This window comes from Canis aureus, chromosome 2 (genome assembly GCF_053574225.1).
Source record: "Canis aureus isolate CA01 chromosome 2, VMU_Caureus_v.1.0, whole genome shotgun sequence".
Lineage (NCBI taxonomy): Eukaryota > Metazoa > Chordata > Mammalia > Carnivora > Canidae > Canis > Canis aureus.
This window is the reverse complement of record NC_135612.1, coordinates 86,215,454-86,228,091: the sequence shown is the minus strand read 5'-3', so window position 1 is coordinate 86,228,091 and position 12,638 is coordinate 86,215,454. Positions and strand designations below refer to the sequence as shown.

The 12,638-nt window shown below is 47.8% G+C and overlaps 1 protein-coding gene across 2 annotated transcripts in view; it reads right to left on the bottom strand.

Annotated features, from left to right (window-relative positions):
- CCDC149 (coiled-coil domain containing 149) overlaps positions 1-12,638 on the bottom strand; it is a 103,060-nt gene that overhangs the window by 75,734 nt on the left and 14,688 nt on the right. The gene's annotated exons all lie outside the window — the stretch shown is intronic.

Genomic DNA, 12,638 nt, shown 5'->3' with positions numbered 1-12,638 from the left:
AGGACTTTTCACCACAAATTCCAGGCTCTTGTTAGTATCCTCTATGGTGCCACCTACAGTATTAGGAGGTCCACATATCAGTTCTTTTGGGTCTCACCACATTTTTAACAAGACACTTGCAGAGATCATTGTATTCTGAGAGTGGCACATTTTGAGTCATAGTATGTTGAGGCCCTGCTTGGAAGACAGGCAGCTCTCCTGGGGCCTTTTCAATCGTATCGTGGGGAAGGGCTGAGGCGCAAGGGGCCACCTAGCCATCTGCTCAGCCATCAGCCAACTCCATCCCCGAGAATTCCGGCCGGCCGTGTGCTGATGACCACACTGGGCCCTTCACCAGCTGAATCATGAGCACAAGTCACTTCGTTTTTCAAAGGACACTTGCACACGGTTATGTAAGCTGTGATTCAGGCCCTGGGCGCTCTTCTCTTGGCTAACTCAAATCCACTCCCCAACCCCAACCAAGGCATCTCATCCATTCCAATGGTTTTCCTGTCATTTCTGTGCTGATTTCACCCATATTGGTATCACCAGCTCCCACTCTCATCTGCGTTCCCTCTCATCTCTACCTGGGTGCCTCCATCTGAACACTAGAGAGGCTGCTTGGTCTATGACCACATGAAGCCCTTTGTAACCTCAGGGCCTTTACACTGCTGTTTCCTCTGCTTGGATTGCATGGCTCATTCCCTGTTGTAATGTCTCCTTCTCAGGAAGCTCGTCCCTGTCTGTCACCACGCAGACTCTCAATCCTCTTATACTGTTTATTTCCTTCATTGCACTTATTACTTGACCTTGAGTTATATAACTATTGGTTTATTTTCAACCTTTCTCTTTCTCTCTCTCTCTCTCTCTCTCTCTCTCCACGGCCACAAGGGCTTTGCTTCTTCATTCCATATGCTACACAATAAGAATAATGCACACTATGTAGTTGGGGCTCAATACGTACATACAATGAATGAGGAAAACATCATCCATTATCTTACCTCGACACCCTGTGACACACGTGGTGTTGTCCCCTTTTTTACAGACTCTCAAACTCACGGCTAGTAGAGACCTCAGGAATCCTCTAAGCCAGGCCCCTACCTGCACAGATGAGGAAGCTGGGACTGAGCATGGCCCACTGGCTTACTAGTAGGGCCCAGAGGCTGACTAGTAGGGCCCAGAGCCAAAACCCGAGCTGAGGGTTCCTCTCAGCCCAGTGCATCTCTCTCCGCACACCTAATCAAGGTGCGCATTCCCGGCAAGACATAAATGCCTATAAACTTAGGACGGTGCCTGGTACTTTTTTATGGTGATAAAAATTATTAATATCATAAAAGAGATAATAATAGACAATAATATGTAGCCTGGTCATCATTCACTAATCGTTACTAACCATAGTATGCTCAGTGCTGTAAAGGGATACAAATGAAGCTCCCAGAAACCCAGGGAAAGACAGTTTAAAGCAATGGTCGAACACGACACCTGAAACTAATGATGAACTATATGTCGGCTCGTTGAATTTAAATTAAAAAACAATAATAAGTTAATGGTTGACATATCAGATCAAACTGCAGGATCTGATCAGCCTCTTTATCTCCAGCCAGAAGGAATTGGGATTCCTACGTTTGGATCTTGGCTTGACCACTCGCTTGGTCTGTGATCAGTTACTTAGCTGCTCTGTGCCTCAGTTTCTCCACTTGTTGAATGGGTATAATGATAGTGCCTTCATAGGGCTAATATGAGAATTAAAACGACTAGTACGTATAAAACATTTAAAATAGTGAGTGCTGCATGTGTGTTGCTCTTCTAGTAGTTTTAATCGCAAGTAGAGGATCACAGCTCAAAGCGTGGGAGGAAGATATGAACATTATTTAAAATGGATCCCCGAGGATGGGTGGGGGGTACGTGGCGTTTGGGAATAGATGGTGTTGTGACAGGTAATGGTGATGGGAAAACACTATTCCCGGCAGGGACACAGCCACGGTGAAGCACAAAGGTGAGACACGGGAAGATGTGCTGTCGGGACAGAGAACGACACGCCGGGCTCTCTTGGGGGGGGGGTGGTATGAAACCTACATCGGATAGAGCTGGAAGGAGCGACAGGTGGGCGGTGAGGTCAGAAGGGGCCTGGAAGTGGTGCTGGGAGCTCAGGTTCTATTCTCCCGGCAAGCAGGAGCCCTGAGGGGCTCTCAACAGGGGGGTGACATCAAGAATCCTTTGAGGAAGACAATTTTGTCCTGGCATCACGGGGCGTAAGTTATCTTTGTCTACACAGCCTGGGTAAAATGGGTTGCCAAGCTCACGGGGCAGGCCGTGGGGACCAGGGCCGGCTTTGCAGACGCACCTGGGCATCTCGCAGTTTGCCCTGGTCAAGCCTGCAAAGAACACACGGCCTGGGCTGATCCCTAATACGGTCCTGTTATCGCCCTGGGTAACGCGAGTCTGTGAGGTGCGCTGCTACCCAGGCAACCGGAGGCGGGCAGGGGTCCCACCTCCGCCACGGCAGCTGGTGTCAGAATCCTGCCAGCGGCCGAGTGGGTTGCGCGGCGGCCCAACCGCTTGTCAAAGGCCTGAGCCCAACAGGACAAACCACAGGAAAACGCCCCACTTTCGGGTCACGTGGGTGGGGTCGAGGGGTAGGCACCCGGTTCTCGTGCTCCCATGTCTGCCCCCCAGCCTAGGTGTACTTCCACCTGGCCAAGGGTGGTACAGGGCCCACGGGACGCGTGCTCTCCTCCCTACCCACGAGAAAGGAGAGTTTGGGGTTGTTTCCGGTAAAGAGGAAGGAGGAAACAAAGTCGTATTTCCCCCCAATGTCTGCTATGGGCCAGGCGCTGCGAGGAGCTAATAATAAGGAGAAGTAGACCTCTATTTAATTACGATAGTAAGCGGGCGGCCACTACTCAGCGGACACTGCTGTGCTCCGGGTTGTCCGAAACGCCCGACTGGAAACATCACATTCAACCCACGGCCGCCCGCGAAGAAGTCGTACGATTAGCCCCAGGTTGGAGGCGAGGATGCTGAAGCCCAACGGGGTCAGGTCCCCTCCCCTGCTGAGTGCTGAGGAGCAGAGCCAGACGTTCACTTCTCGGCCGGGGCCCTCCGGCTGTAAGCCACGGTCACGACCCTGTGACGGAGGACGTGTGGGAAGGCCACTGGCACCCACAGAGCGGGCCGGAGGACAGAGGACTCACAAACAAGGCGGCGGCTGGGCGACCGTGGAGCCAGGAGGCAGGACGAGGAGCAGGAAAGAGCAGGCCAGAGGCCCGCGATCTGGGTGGGCCCAACTCCGTCACGGTTCAGCCTCTCTACGGCTCTGCCCAAGGGCCCCCAGCCGGCCTATGGCAGAGCCTGTGCCAGCCCCCCGCGGCCCGGGCAGCACGGGCACCCAGGCTGCAGTCCTGGGCTCCCCCCGCGGATTACATCCAGGGGAACACCCTCCAAAGCGGGGTGTGGCTGGAAGTGAGAAAACAATGAATGTTCGCCACACTCACCGGGTAGATCCATCGTGCTGAGCTTACTCCTCAACTCTGCTAAGATCCCCCCTTCTGGGGGCTTATGGATACGGGTGGAAGAGGAAACAGCGGGCATTTAATAAGAATTCCTTTTATTTTAATTAACCTCAGAGACTCTATTCATCATACCCAGAGACACATATGCAGAGGTGAGGCTTACAGGCTGCGGCGAGGTCTACAACTACCGATGGGAGGAAGGGGGAAAAGAAGCAAACCCCCCAGAAGAAACAACTGGACCGGGTAATCGGTGACACGTGAACGGAATAAACTTAGTAAAATATGCCCACTTTTCGGCAGGTATACTAGGTACCATGAAATACTTTTATTATCCTCTCAAAGATAGATTTCTTTCGAGCTGCATTTCAATTATATTTTTAAGGCACAACTCACAAGCCATCCCGATGTTAACTCATGCCCACACGCAAACACCATGAAGGCAGCCTTGTGCTTATCATCTTAAGAACCCAGGCCCGGGGATCCCTGGGTGGCGCAGCGGTTTGGCGCCTGCCTTTGGCCCAGGGCGCGATCCTGGAGACCTGGGATCGAATCCCACGTCGGGCTCCCGGTGCATGGAGCCTGCTTCTCCCTCTGCCTGTGTCTGCCTCTCTCTCTCTCTCTCTCTCTCTCTGTGACTATCATAAATAAATAAAAATTTAAAAAAAAAAAAAAAGAACCCAGGCCCGCAGTTTTCACCACCGAGCGCCTTTTATCTACCCGTTTACTGTTATCTGCAATAAAGCACATCATAATTCGCTACAAGGAAGATCATAATAATTAAGTGTCTATCTGACAGACTACATTGCTAGTTAGATGGCTTTACAACCAGATGAGCGCTGAGAGAGATGAAGGTGCGGGATGTCGGGGAGGGGACCTCTCCCCTGCCTCCAACGGTGACTCGTGCTCCTTGGCGACTCTTGCTGATGGGACCAGGCGAGTTTCCTCACAAGCTGCTGCAGGAACCTACCTGCTAAGCCCCAGAGGCTTCGCGGAGTGATGGTAAATACGTGTGGCTGAAGGGTTCACGTTCAGGAATAATTGAGTAACTTCTCAATTGCAGATTTGTTCTTTTCTCAGGGGCATTTCCTCCCCTGCTCCCCTCTTACTCCGCCACGGTCCTCTTCCTACCCTGTCTTCCAGCCTCCGTCCAGGAATCCCTCCTTCTTCATCCAATTTGCAGCTTCAGGTAAACAGTAGTCAACAACGGACAGAACTTCAATTTCAGGGCTGCCTGGGTAGCTCAGCCGGTTAAACGTCTGCCTTGGGCTCAGGTCTTGAGCTCAGGGTCCCGGGATCAAGCCCCCATCAGGCTTCCTGCTCAGTGGGGAGTCTGCTTGTCTCCCTCTGCCTTTGACCCTCCCCCTGCTCACACTCTCTCTGTCTCTTAATAAATAAATAATCTTTAAAAAATAAGTAGCGGGCAGCCCCAGTGGCTCAGCAGTTGAGCACCTGCCTTCGGCCCAGGGCCTGATCCTGGAGACCCAGGATCGAGTCCCATGTCAGGCTCCCTGCATGGAGCCTGCTTCTCCTTCTGCCTGTGTCTCTGCCTCTCTCTCTCTCTCTCTCTATCTCTCATTAATAAATAAATTAAAAAAAATAAAAAACTTTAAAAAAAATAAAAAACAAGTAGCTTAAGCTTCAGACAAACCACTCCCCCCATTCCTGGAACCCCCACTTTGCCCTGCCCAGTGATGTCTGGCGGGGACCATCAATGACAGTCTCATCTCCCTACCTGTCTAGTCCACCCACCAATCCCTTTGAAAACCATAAACCAGGTCCTGCCACTCAGTCATCTTTAAAAATATCTCTGTTAAGGAGATTGACAATCAAGAGCTCTTCGCTGTCTGGCTGCAATCCACCTGACTCTCCCTGGCTCCTGAGAGCCACGTGACATGCTGGGTACACCTTCACTAGGGCATCACAGCCACCCGCCCACCTGTCTGCCTCCCCACAGACCGACGCCTCCCTGCAGCCAGGGTCCAACTCGTTCACCTTTGCATCCCCAGGGCCAAGCTCCTCACCAAGAGTGAGTGCCCAATAAATATTTGAGAACTAAGTGAATTTTGGTTCCCACTAAGCTGAAATATATAAATGTACATAACATAGAAATACATATATGTATATATGCTTATTTGCATATTTGTAATACCTCTTCTAGTAAGCTAATCAGTTATAACTCAACGTTAAGCCTAAATCTCTAAATTCCATTGTAGCATCCTTTACAAACAGAAGTCTGCTTGCAAAACCTTGCCATGTATGGGGAGGGCACAAGACAGCTCCTACAGAATCAGCAAAATGGCCTTTGCATTTTCACCTCATTTTTATTGCTTAGGACGAGCACTTCCCCACATCCCAAGGGCACAGACTTCCTTTACCACCTTCATTCTCTGCGTCGGCGGCTTGGAGACACACGAAACTGTGCCGGGCCAAGTGGGGGCCCATATGGAGTAAGATGCTAAGTGAGGCCAGGCCCACACGGATGGTCCCATCGCTGAGGTCCTGCAAGCCACAGGCATCCCAGCCGCGCTGCACTGACTCCCCAACGCCTGGGGGACCGGCCTTTGCTGGCCACGACTGTACCCCACTTTCCAACTGTACGGCTCCTGAGCGTGTCCACAGCCCTGTTCTAAATCTGTGTTCGCCTCTGTAATTTTTAGATGACATTTCAGCAATTTCGGGTTGGTGACTTACTGATTCTCATGCCATTCTCTGAGAGGGCTTTTTTTTTTTTTTTTTTTTTTTTTATGATCTTTCTCAGAGTCACCACGGCAGTTTCCCTACTTCAGGATTACTTTCGACAGGCAAACTTTGATTATTTGAGGGCCCCAGGGGATGTGCTGAAATTTAAGTTAAGTGAGATTTCAGGTAATTGGAAGAGTTTATAATGTGAACTCAAGTAGCTGGGAGGTATGTGAGATTCACTGACAGTCTTGGTTAACCGAAGTGAGGAATGGCGAAGGCTTGCCTGGATATCTATTTCAATGCTTCGCTCCTATTATTTCTCCCTTCCTCCCTCTCCCCGTCTTCTCGGTCTCTACTGTCTGGGCGTGCCCCCTTTTCTTCGCAGGCCTACAAAGATGAGGAGGAAATGCAAGGAGAAAAGACTGGCTTTCCTTCTAGTTGGCCATACATGGGCCAGGGAAGCCCTCTTCATTTGCTGAAGATAGCATATATTTTTTAAAATCATTGCTCGCCTAGAGGGAGCTTGCACCCTCCCCACTGCTGGGCTGATGGGAACTTGCCTCTGGCCAAGGTGCTGACGGCAGGCTGTGTGCAATTCTGGTTCGTTTCAGAGATCCAGCGTTCATGCAATGACATATTATAACACACAACAGTCACATGTGGAATGTGATGACAGATTCGCTCGTCACTTCGTTATAGGATAATAATTCAATTCGGTCACAGAAAGCTTTTCTTGTGGGCCAAGTAGCAATAAAAAGCCAGCAAAGCATGGACAACATTTTGGTCAAACTATCTTTAAAAGCTATAAAATTGCTGTGGCTCATCTTCCCCTGGTCTCAAAAAGAAATTGTAAAAAAACCAAACCCTAAAACCCCTACCACTGATGAGCCACAGCAGCCACTGTACATCCAACCGTTCCTAACTTCTCAGATCTGCCCCCAAACACTGTGAGGCAGAGGGGACCTCTAGCAGTGCCTCTGCTTTATAGACGAGGCTCAAGGGATGGCATTTGCAGGACTACAGCTGATTCCAGGACTATCCTTTAACTAAGGGACTTTGGGAGGCAGGGAGGCAAAGGGCCATTGATAGACACAACATGGCACCTGGGATTAAGAGTGAAATGACTTGGCTCTCACAGCCATCACCTATGACTGGCCATGAGAAGCCACTCACCCTCTTCTGTTCATCACTTTCCCTTTTCATAAATGCTGTGTGAATGACCATCATCTTAGGGGTCGTCTCTGTGCCCAAAGGGGATTCAGTGTTTTGCATATATAAATCATTAATCCTTATCACAACCCAAAATGTAGACATTATCCCTTTCCACAGATGAAGAAGCTGAAGCTCTAGATTTTTTTTTTAAGTCACGCAACTTGTAAGTGGCAATGATGGGATTTTTTTTTTAAGATTTTTAAATTTATTTATTCATGAGGGACACAGAGAAAGAGAGGCAGAGAGACAGGCAGAAGAATCCTACAGATTCTATAAGACAATTCATGGGTGGAATATAAGAAATAGTGCAAGGGACCATAAGGGAAGGAGAGGAAACTGAATGGAAAAAATCAGAGGGGGAGACAAACCATGAGAGATTTTGAAATCTGGGAAACAAACTGAGGGTTGCTGGAGGGGAGGAGGATGGGGGGATGGGGTAACTGGGTGAGGGGCATTAGGAGGGCATGTGATGTGATAAGCACTGGGTGTTATACTAAATGTTGGCAAATTGAATTCAAATTAAAAAAATAAAAATAAAAAGTTTTTTGAACAGACACTTCAAAAAAGATTTTTTTAATTAAAAGGCACTGAGGGGGGCACTTGACGGGATGTGCACTGGGTGTTATTCTGTATGTTGGCAAATTGAACACAATTAAAAATTAATTTATTATTTTTAAAAAAAGCACTTGAGGGGTGTCTGGGTGGCATCCAACTCCTATTTCAGCTCAGGTCATGATCTCAGGGTTGGGAGATTGAGGCCCGCGTTGGGCTCCACGCTGCGTGTGGAGCTTGCTTCAGATTCTCTCCCTTTCCTTCTGCCTCAGTCCCTCCCCAAACCACTTCTCACATGATCCCTTTCTCTAAAAGTAAATAAAATATATTTTTTTAAAAAATGTAAAAAGCACTCAATAAATCCTAAAGGAACCAATCTTATTAATAATCACAATAATCCAAAGAACTGCACCTATCCTTTTCAAAGAGAGAAAACCATCTTTATTCCTAACTTTGTCAGAACTTGCCTTTTTGAAAAATGTCATCTCCCTGCTGGGATGAATGTTCCATAAGAGGGTCAGAGTGCTCCAGATGAAGATGTGACTCAAGATGGAGCATTTGTCGGAACATTCCCTGGCTCCCATCTCTGGGATCCTTGAGTCAGGTGCAGATACTCCAAAGCAAGGAGGTGTTCCATCCCCGTCTGCCCCCAAAAGGCAGTCATCTGCAGACTGGAGATCTTGAAATCAGACATGCAAATCCATCACCATTTTAATTCTCCAAGTAAACAGGGCTCTTACCACCATCTGCCTCTAAGATGCCAACCAATCGTGATCATCATAGCTCCCCCAGGGATTCTCTGTGCAACAACCACAGAGTCATCATTAAAGGGCCACTTGGCCCCCATTTCTGCCTACAGGATGAAGGTGTCCCCAGATGAAGCTTGTGGCTGGGAGCTGGATTTGCCCTCTCTCTACACTTAGCTCATAGTCTTCTGAGCACCGCTAATTTGCTCCTGCACTTGTTATCAGATTCTTCCCACCACCCCCAGCCAGCACTGATTAGTGAGAAATTTCCTTCAACAAGAACTGCCAGTTCAGAACTCAGCCCCACAGCGGCAAGTTAGGTAGAGATTCAGTCCAGAACATAGGTTAGATGTGCAATCCTGGTGACTCAAATCACAGGAGTTTTCAGGAGACAGACTAAACTGTAAAGATTTCTTAAGGTGAGGGCTCTGCCCAGGTCTCTGGCTGGTAATGGTGCAAATGGATCAATTGTGCTAGCACAGGGCTCCTGTGGGTGACCTGAATTTATCATGGCATTCAGGGAGGATGACAAATCCTCACTGGCTCCACATCACCAATGAGCCACCAGCCAATACTGGCATAATTTTAGTGTTTCCCTTGTTTCCATTTGTCCACCACCATAATGGTTCATCAGAAGAGCATTAAAATGACAATAAAACGGGTTGTTCCAGTTTATTCTTCAGCAAGTAGAGACATAAGACCTGACACTTAAAAAGAATTCCTTTGGGGAAGGGCATTTCTCTTTCAGTAAGGAAATTCAATGATAATCAGGATCACTACAGACAACAGTGTCAAAGGGACTGACTAAATACATGGCCAGGCTGACCATTCTGAAAAGAGGTGAAATTTCCGAGGCAGAGACATCTAAAAGGATATGGATGACAGTGGACATCCTGAGTAAGACCCAGAGCTTGGGGGAGGTGCAGGGTGCGGGGGTCAGATTTTCCTAGATTCCATCTCTCTGCCCTACCAGTTCTAGCTGAATGACCTCCAGCAAGTTAATCCATCTCTTGCTGAGCCAAAGACACCTTATTTATAAAATGGGGACGATGATAGTACCTAGTTCATAGGGTTTGTGAGGTTAAAAGACATAATGGAACAAGGTATTTAGTCCAGTAACTGCATTTACTGAGATGTTATCTTTATCATCATCACCATCGTCATCATCATTATCAACATCATCACCCTCCAGCATCATGTTCATGGCTATCATTAGGACTGTTGCTGGCCATACTGTGTGGGAGGGCACAGAGACCGAAGTAGTTAGATCAAGTCTTTGGGAAAGACCTACCAAGCCTGAGGGGTCTAGTTCCCAGACATGGAGGCATCAGACAAAACATTGATGGCAGACCTTCCTCCACCACTTATTGGATGCCAGGGACGGCTCTGGGCGCTTCACATGCATTAGCTCATTTGGTCCTCACAATGAGGTCCTATGAGGTGGGTATTACTATGATCTCCGACATCCACATAAAAATGTTGGCCAAGAAGATGGAAGCAGAAGTGTCCTGGGAGACTTCTGGGAAATTTCCTTAAAGGAAGGAGCACACTCTTCTTCATGTCTTCTTCCTCCTGCAAAATATTGATCCCAAAATGGAAAGCTCCACTCTTGGAATAGTGGATGAGAGAAACAAGCGATGCCTAGGTCCCTGACAAACTAAGCCAACATATCAGCCCTAAACTGTCTTCCTCTAAATTCACTGTACTCGAGGGAGAAATACAGAGAACTCTATCTTATCTAAACCACCGCTGTTTCTGGTATTAATCCTAAATTATATGCCAACATGCCTAAACAACTGATATTGAGGAAATTTGGTACCTTTTAATGTAAGATATGTAACTGGATTCATAACAGAGCCCTGTGTCACCACTGGCAGGTGTCATTGGATATCCACGACATGAAAGCACACAAGTGCTATTCCGAGGTTTCAATAGAATTTAAGTGAGAGAATACTTCCCCTTCGGCTTGATAATTCAAAATACATGCCTCCTGAACATGAGCACGACACCATGGCAGGTCTGTTCGGTCGCTCACTCACTCATTCATCTGGTGAGGCTATGGCGGTGGCGGGGAGTGGGGGGGGGACACTGACTTTGGAGTCAGAAGAACCTGGGGGTTCAGATCCCAGCTCTTGCATTACCAGCATATTCTCTTGTCTTTACTTATCAACTCTTAGCCATACTGGTCACAGCGACTGAAATGGTGGTAACTCCAGTTGGCTCTCAAGGCTGTTGTGAGGAATTAATGAAACGCGTACAGAAAGCGTCGGCACATTAAACAGTGCCCAACAGCTGTTTCCTTTTTCCTTCCACAACGTGCCTGAACCAAACCTTATCTGCCCGGCATGTGACAAGGGCTTAATAAATGGAAACAACAACTTTACCGCTGTTACTAATACTGATGATACTGGGAGAGTCGTAGCAATCACGGCAGTGCCGCAATCATAGTAATAATGGTAGTAAAATCCTCGAAAGCTCAGTACCGAGAGAGGGTGAGAAAGCAAGGAAGGTCCCCAGATGTATGTGGTTAATGCCTGCATGATCAAAACTGAACTGTTCAGCGCTGGGTAGGAGACCGGTTCTGGGGGAAGCATAGAGTTCTTTCCATGAATCCTTGTGAATGTTCCTAGTAATTGAAACAGCTGTTTTCCTTGCTCACCAAGCAATCCTATAATCTTAAAAGAACCTCTTTCTAAATCCAGGTGTTTAAATTGCCCAATGAATTCCTCTCCTCTTTTATTTTTATTTATTTATTTTTAAAGATTTTATTTATTTATTTTAGAGAGAGAGAAAGCGTGTATGCACACACGAGCAGGGGGAGCCAGAGGGAGAGGGATAAGCAGACTCCCTGCTGAGCAGGGGGCCCAACACAGGGCTCCATCCGAGGACCCCAGGATCATGACCTGAGCTGAAGGCAAACACTTAACCGAGCCACCCAGGTGTCCTCCTCTCCTTTTCTAAAAATGAATTTTTAAGATGAAGTTGAAGGATGGGATGAACAGACACCCTAGAATTTGCTCTCCTGTACAGATGTTTATACACCACATGGTAGGATGCGAGATGTCCCTGCCAATGCACGGGGGGTGGGGAGGTGATTAGGCCATTCAGCATAACTCACATGTATCCAAAGAACCTAACTGAGCCAGGGAAGGCATAAACCAGCCATTGCAAAATACCACAGGAAAATCTTAAAGTCACTGCAGCCTCTTCTGGAGCTTGAGAAAACCCTGATGTCAGACACCTGGGCATTCTGATAGTGGGAAATAATGCAGTAAGACAGCAAATGTATGGTTTGTCAATACCGTGGAATCACATGCTGCCATAGAGACTGATGTGGGTGACGCTGATGAGTTAGTGACATGGAAACTAGTCACTACTTATTGCTGAATAGGAAAAAGAACAAGTTATTAAAACAGCATCCAGTGAGGATTCAAAATAATGGTTATGGGGGTGGGGCGGGGGTTGAGCTGACTGGAAAGAGTATTCAGTGTCTTCCGGGGAGCTGGGACTGTTCTAGATCTTGACCTGGGTGGTGGTCACACAGGTGTGTGCACATGCAAAAAGGCATTGAACGTTCACTGCGTGCACTCACTCTACATGCGTTAGCCTCAATGCAAATGGGAAAAAAAAATAAAGCGGCATATGATATAAACTCATTTTTAGAAATAAAGGCACGGAGACCACCTGGGTGGCTCAGTCAGTTAAGCATTTGACCCTTGGTTTTGGCTCAGGTCATGATCTCAGGGTCCTGAGATGGAGCCCATGTTGAGCTCCATGTTAAGTGTGGAGTCTGCTTGAGATTCTCTCTCTCCTTTTCCCTCTGAACCTGCCCCCCAACCTGCTCACAAACTCTTTCTCTCTCTAAAATAAATGAATAAAATCAGAAAGAAAGACAGACAGGCAGGCAGGCATGGAAAGATCTCTGAGAGATTATCTAGTATATTATTAACAGCAG